Here is a 7685-nt window from a genome sequence, read left to right as displayed (position 1 = left end):
CTTTTTATTTTTTTCACCCCTGCCCCTCAAACATCCTGAGTCTGCCGGTGCTTACACAATATTATCTACTTGTTTTGTTTGCATTTATTGATTCGGCAATCTGCCACTCGCTTGTTGACTTGAACACTTTGTATGTGAAAGTAAAACTTTTTTAAATGCAGTTTCTTTTCAATCTTTTGAACCGAGCTGGGTGTTAAAGCTGTAAACAGACCATTTTCTGAACATTTTTTACCCTTCTGCTGACTTTCGATTTTAACTTCCATTAGAAACTTACTTGCAGAGAAAAAAAAATGCTTGGTTAGCTTCCCAGCACAATGACAACACCCTAACAGATGTCGGCACCCGTGTTAGCCTCCGAGCCCGTCTTTACCAACGAGAAAGTATTAGAAATGGAATTCTGACGATTTGACAATCAGATAAAGAAAACGGCTGCAAAATATGCGCTGTACAGAGCCTCGCAGGTGATGCACGGACTGCTGTGGTGCATTAAACAACACATTCAGGAAATTGCTGCTGCCTCTGCATATGCTGTCAGTATTCTGCAGGAGTGGAGTCGGGTTAAAAAACAGATAGGCCACCTGCCTGTGGAGAAGAAGCTGCAGTCAGTCAAAGTTGTGAGGGAGAGGATGAATGCTGAACTCCAAGAGTCTGGAGGAATAATTCAAAGCCTACAGTTTGGCCCAGTCGTCGCCGAACAGCTTGTGTGCATTCATTATATGCGAAATTAAAAGATTGGCGGCTTCGCTCCCTTCATCAGTGACGATGAGTAGACTGTTACTGAGTGACAAGACGAGGAGTCATGGATGAAGTCAGTTTTATTGGGTGCCGTTTGTTCTTCCCTGTGCACTATTGACAGAAAGTCAGTGTAATGAAACATGCGGTGACGGCGGATATTGCACAGATCAGCAGGTGACAGCATCAGTTGGACAGGTTTGGATGGTGTAAATGAGGAGGGATGTGGTGCGAAGTGGTGCGGAACACCGTGAGCAGTTTGAATCGAGCTGCTTCAGAGGTAAAAGCGGAGGGATTGTAATTAGCGTTGCAAGTATTTTTTTTTTTGGACATACTCTCATTTGCAGCCTCGGAGAACGCTATGCTCAAGCTACCAAACAAATTACCTAATGAAACAACGTGTTTTTTTCTGTGAATTTCCTCTCAAGTCTAACAGCTCTCCTTCCTTTTCCAGCTTCACAGGCAGCCATTAATGAATGATACTTCACCACCTCCTTTTTTCTCCACCACCCTCCTTTTGACTCTCCCCTACCCAAGACCCACCGCTCATCATCCGGTTAGAAGTAGATAGGAAGCTCGTCTGTCTCCCGCTTATCTTCCCTAACCACTCTGCCGTCATATCACCCTGACCTGACCATCCATCTTCCGCCATCTTCCCTTCCATCACCCTGAGTGTTTGTTTGTGTGTGTGCTGGACCTCGACCGGCCTCGCCGCGCTGTATTTCGCAGCACGAAAACGGTCCGCGTTTCCCCTCCGACGGGCCCTGAAACCTCCTCTGCTAGCTGTCTCTGGTGGTTGAGATCTCTGGCTCTGAAATGTCCGTCTGGTCTTGTGTTAAAGAGAAACAGTGCGTCAAGAGGTCTGCCTCGCTCCCAGCTCGGTTTATTGCGGGTGATGTATCTGAAGACAACCACTGACAGCTCTGCAGCCCTTTGAACTGCACATCAAAGGACGACAAAATGGTGGGCACTGTGTGGCAATTTGATCGTTTGAAATGAGCTGCCCCCATCAGACGTGGACTATCGCTGATCTAAAATTCATAGAAGTTTGTGGAAAGCCTGTTTACCCATTGCCATTGAACATTAAGCTATTTCCAAGTAAACTATTCTGTGACTCAGCGCTCACAAACTGAATATTCCCATCCTTTGGACAGCGACCTGTCCTGATTTGAAAGTAGAAGTTTTCTCAACTGGCACCAACTCCACACCACATTTGCATGGATGCTAAGCTGTCCCACTTATCAGCTGCTGCACCAACTGCTGAATCTTAACTTTAATGGTTTTAAACCAACCGCGCGCACACGATGAAATCCATTTGGATCGCAGGATGACATTGTGTGCCTATATGCTGCGGGGTAAATACACAGGTGCCAGAGATATGCCTTCCTGGCATTCGTCTGTTGCACAGCAACCCATTTTAAACATTTGCAGAGCATAGAAGAGGTGCTCTCAAGCTGCGCCCAGGCAATTATTTGCTTCAACACACTCAGAAGGAAAGCAAGAATTAAAATGAAATCACAAAGGAAAAATAGTGTATCTTGTTTTTGCTCTGCAAGAAATCAAAACAGTAAGACCTGTCCAGGACATGGACTGAAATCAGTAAATCAAATTTTTCACAATAAAAGTGCCGAAACAATTAGTTGAATACATTAGTCAATCAAAAGAGTATTGAAAGGGAGCAATTTTCTGATTCTGGCTCTCCACATTTAAGTATTTTCTTTCATTTGATTATAAAACAAACATCTATTTTTTTTTTTTTTTTGCAGGGTTTTTTGGCTCTAATTTGGTGAAAATAAGTAGTCATGCGTGCATAGTCGTACAGTCGTCATATTGCCATTAAAGGCGATAACACAACATTTTCACATATGACATTTTGGTGCATATGATGAAAACCTACTGCGAGAGAGTAGATAGCGAAGCTAAATGCTGCACCTTGATCATGAAAATAACTTTGAAGAAATATATTTGGCTCTGCAGAATGACCTTTGCAAGCTACAGAGGCTGCACTTCTTTGAAAAAATAAAAAATAAATCCTGGCAGTTGGTGGGACTTTGTAAACAGAACGCTCCTCTCTCTCCATGGAGACTTGAAAGATATGTTGTGGTAACACTTTATAATAACCCTCATTAATGAATGGTACGTTTACAGTTAATTAAACATCAGTTTACAAAACAATGAAATGCTTTATAAACCATTTATTAGGCCACTGTTTATTGTCAAGTCGCAACTGATGCTTAAAATACTTTGTAAATGTGAATAAATACTGGGACGTTAATCTGTAAACATTAGTTGGACGGCCATTGTTTACTATTGCTTAACAAATTATTTCTAAAGCTTTCAATTGTTTTTCAATCAAATAATTGTTATCTAAAGTTGAATTAACTACGAATTTACCATTTATTAATGATGGTTATTATAAAGTGTTACCTCATTTTCACAGAATTAACATCTCAACATTGGCTCCTGAAGAGACTGGTGCATTGTGGGCTGTCTCCTTAATGTTTCTAAGCTTTTCTTTGAGGATATTTAAGTCTGTTTATTACGAATCATGGAAAGTCTTGTTTGCCACACATCTATAACTCTGCACTGTGGCTGTACTGTAATTATCCTGCCGAAGTGTGCAAGTTTCATGGTAAGTAGGCGGTAATTACCAAGTAGCGTATTTGAAATGATCCTGAAATTACCATAATAATTACCTTAAACTGAAAATGTACAGAAAATTAACCCAGTATTATTTAATAATAATAATCTGATATTTTCCAATAAGCAGTAAAGAAAAAAGCTGCAGATTTCTTTATTACATTTCCACGAAACTTCCATCTAGTTTCTGTTTAACCTCTGATCATGCCATTTTCATTTCCAAATAGTTTCTGACTTCCCCTCAGCAGGCCACTCAACTGAAGTGAGTTCAAGTTCATGGCTAGCATCTGCTGATCCTGACATCCCGACCTTAAGCTGCAACAACTCATTTCAATTTAGTGGCCTGCTGAGGGAAAGTTAGACAGAAAGTATTTGGAAGTTTCCTGGAAATGGATTAAGGAAATTACCAGCTATTTTTTAACTGCTTATTTGAAAACAGCAGAACATTATTATTAAATAATATTGGGGTAGTTTTCAATACATTTTGAGGTCATTATTGTGCTAATTTGGGGGAAAATTTAAAGAAATTTCACATATGTTGCTTGGTAATTATCACCAAATTACCATGAAATTTTCCGATGTGTAACATGCAAGGGTCCCCAAGTGCTACCTGGGGACCCTTGCATGTATGAAAGCCAAAAAGCCATCACCTTAACAGATCACGTGTTTCTGTTTGTGTCTGTCTGTGAACCACGTCTCATCAGTTGCATACGTTACTGTGACGATCGAAAATTCTGCCCCACACAGCGTGTGCGGAGCGTGCTAGCATTCTTAAAAGCATGCAACATCATGTATCATTTCTTTGACGATGAATTTGAGATAAGCATACCAACCAGCAAAAACCAAATGCTAATGCCAGCAGTGGGATGGCCGCCAGCTATATCAATTTGTGCTTTCTTACAGTACATACGACGCATCTGAGGAGAAGCTAATTAAGGGGATACACTGTGCATGTTCATGGACTCCTCTCTTTGTTATTTTGTTTGCGCGCTCTATGTGTGAACGCATTTGTCCCAGGGGATGTGTGCCTTCTTTTTCTTGTGGGTAATTATGGGTAATGTAGGATGACAGAGGAGCACAGACACATAAACAGTAAAGGGACTACACTGACTTACAGCACCCTGATAAATACAGATGTGCAAATATAGTCTAGAGGTAGGCACATACTCTCGCAAAAGCAAGCGCACACACACTGTACAAACACAGGGACCCACACACACACACACACGACTCACATGAAATGTAAACACTCAGCAGGTAATGGAGGTGTGTATTCCAGCCTCTCATTGTGGCCCCTCGGTAAACACACATTCTGCCAGGCAAGCATGCACTCCAACATAACATTATCAGCTGTGATCAGTGTGGGGCCAGAAGATTGTGTTAGTCAAAAGAAATTAGCATGGAAGTGTGAAATTAGATACCGCACAGCATGTATGTTTACCCCTGTATGTCTGTATGTACGTTTGTATGCATGTGTGTGCGTCGCCTCTCTGCGTGGAGCGCTCAGCGTGACCATGCGCTTGTATTTCTATCCAGCTAAGCGAGGCAATTTAGCCAGCTTGATGCATTGCATTCACGCAACGACGGATACACAAAGAAAGCAACAACGATGTCATCTTTACTTTGCAGAAAACGGATCAACAGGACGTTTCTATATTCCTGCGAGGTAAACAGATCTATATTCATCCATGACAGGAGATATCACAGGTGTGTATTTGCCTGTATGTGTGTTGTCTTGGTTTAAATCTTACTTTAAATGCAAGGGACCTTTGTGTCTAAACAATATTTTCTGTCAAAAGAATACTTTTTGGGGGAACTTGAGCTTGTTTACCTGCAGACAGAGGCTGTTAGCTTAGCATAGCGATGAGGCCCCCAACAACAATGCCAGGCGTTGTTTTTTCCCCCCATTCAAGCAAGCTGAGGGCTAAACCAGGAGCTAGCCGCTCGGTTGGCGGGAGTCTCGAGTGCACACGCGTCGCTGAGCTTTCATAGGAATGAACGGGACTCAGCCTGAAACGCTGTATCCACATTTCCCTTTTTACAACCATGCTATATCCCTCTGCATGTACGACAGCAACCTCCGAGCTAACAGCCTCCACGCTGAAAAAGGCAAGATACCCTAACACGAACCTGGTTTCTAATGGTACTGTCTTAAACAAGCTAGCAGTCATTTTCTTTTGCATTTATGAAGTGTTGTTGCTGCTTCACCTCATCCTAGGCTAACTGAGCTAACTAGCGGCAGCTACATCGTTAGTAGTTAGCTGTTACTCTGGTGCCCTGTATTTACTGTGACAGTGGCCAACTTACAAATTGTACCTTTAAACAAAACAGATATAACAATGTAAGCTTTAGTGGTGTTTTTTTTAGCGTATTTTTTAACTTTTGACAAAAGCCACGTTGGATGTCTTCCCATGTTTCTGATCTTCATGCTAATTTAAGCTAACCCTTGTCTGGCTTTAGCTTCACGTATGAACCGTACAGATACAGGAGTACTATCCATCTTCTCATTGAGCACGCGGAAAGGAAGCAAATGAGCACATTTCCCCAAAATGTCAAACAATTCCTTTATTTTTTGAGTGTCGAATTAAGAGACCATCTAATAATAGCTCACTGTCGATGGGCTGCAATATAAAAAACACTGGGAGGTGAAGATGGGTCAATGGAACTAACTTTCCAGGGATAAATAAAAGGAAATTAAACAGGAAATTTAAGACCATGTCAGTTCCCTGGTGTGCGTCATTAAACGTCAATATGTCACACACACACACACACACACACACACACGCACACAGCAGTCGGTCCAGTACCAACATGAAAAACACATCCTTCTTGATGAATCATTTGACATTCTCTGATTATCTTTGCTATTGTTTGTGTGTTAAACTGATTTCAGATGATGTCTTATTTATGGAAAAATGTCAAACATCTGGTTTTGCACTGTACCATTTCACCCCTTCACTTGTTTTACCTGGATTTCAGCACTTGGCCCCATATAGCTACCATACAGGATAATGATAACACTCTCCCATCCCCCCCCCTCTGCCTCTCAGGTTAGGGAATCAGTAGGCAGCCTCACTGGGAGAAACAGAGCTCCCCAGGCATAAATCACACACCCACACTATTTTCCATCCTGTCTCCCCCTTCTTTATCCTTTTCTCTACATTCCTTGGGTTTTCCTCTCTCTGTCCACCCTTCCCCCTTCTACCCCTTTTGCTCCTCTTTTCCAGTTTTCATCATGTTGCCACAACTCCCCTCGTTATTGCTCATCCTGCCTCCTTCTCCTACTTAACATTTCTCTATTTTTCTCTGTTGTTTTCCTCTCACTTTGTTTCCACTGTTGGCTCTCCTCCTCCTCCTCCTCCTCCTCCTCCTCCTCCTCCCTTTGTCTCCTCTCTCGCCTCCTCCTCCAAATTTACATCACACCATCCTTTGTCTCAAACTGCGCGAGGATGAGTAGCCACCTGCAGCGTGCAGCATGGGTGTTGAAATTATGCTCAAATTATTATTCACTGTTAATAAGACTTTGAGGCAGAGAGGTCGAAAGGTGCGACAGAAGGAAGGAGACGAGTGTGGAAGGGATGAATAACTGGAGTGTGCTTTTTTTATTGCGGCTTTTCATCATAGTCAGAGATACTGGAATTATTTAGCAGAAATGACCACAGGTTGTGCGTGTGTGTGCCGACTTATTTTATCTATCCAGCTGCGGTGTGTGTTTGCGCGCCGTGTGTGGGTGTTGGTGTGTGTGCGGGTGTGCTTTTTCGTGCACACATGGGGCCTTAATTCCAGCTTCACCATCTAATTACTTAAATTGTGCTTACAGGTCTTATTGTACTGCACACTTTCCCTTGGAGAGCTATACCCTGTCTTCCTGCTTGCCTGCTGCATTAGCAGTAGAAATAAGCACATTAGGCAATTTTGTGCTCCATAATAAGTACTGCACCTGAGGGATGTTTTTCAGTAAAAAAGTCTGGACAGAAAGAAAAACAGCTTTCTAGCCCGGCCGCACTTTTTTTTACTTTCTTTTCTCCTCCACCTCCATTTGTGCCCCCCTCCTCCCCTCGACTCCGTCCCTCGTCGCTCGCACCGGGAGAGATGAGTTTCTCGATAAGAGAGGGCCTTGTTTTTGTGCCGGGCCACCTCCTCGACCGCTGATTGCACTGTGATTTTACAATTATGAGTAGATGGGACAGTTCGCCCCTCCAGGAAATCGGTTCTCTCAGCTTTCTCGCCAATCAACAGGTCAGATTGCTTCGTGTCACCTAAGTCAACAGCACTTAAAAGAATACTATGGAATTTGGGACGCCCAGCCATAT

The sequence above is a fragment of the Pagrus pagrus genome (assembly GCF_965226575.1).
Source record: "Pagrus pagrus genome assembly, chromosome: 23".
Lineage (NCBI taxonomy): Eukaryota > Metazoa > Chordata > Actinopteri > Spariformes > Sparidae > Pagrus > Pagrus pagrus.
The sequence above is the reverse complement of the archived record's forward strand: the minus strand, read 5'-3'. Positions refer to the sequence as shown.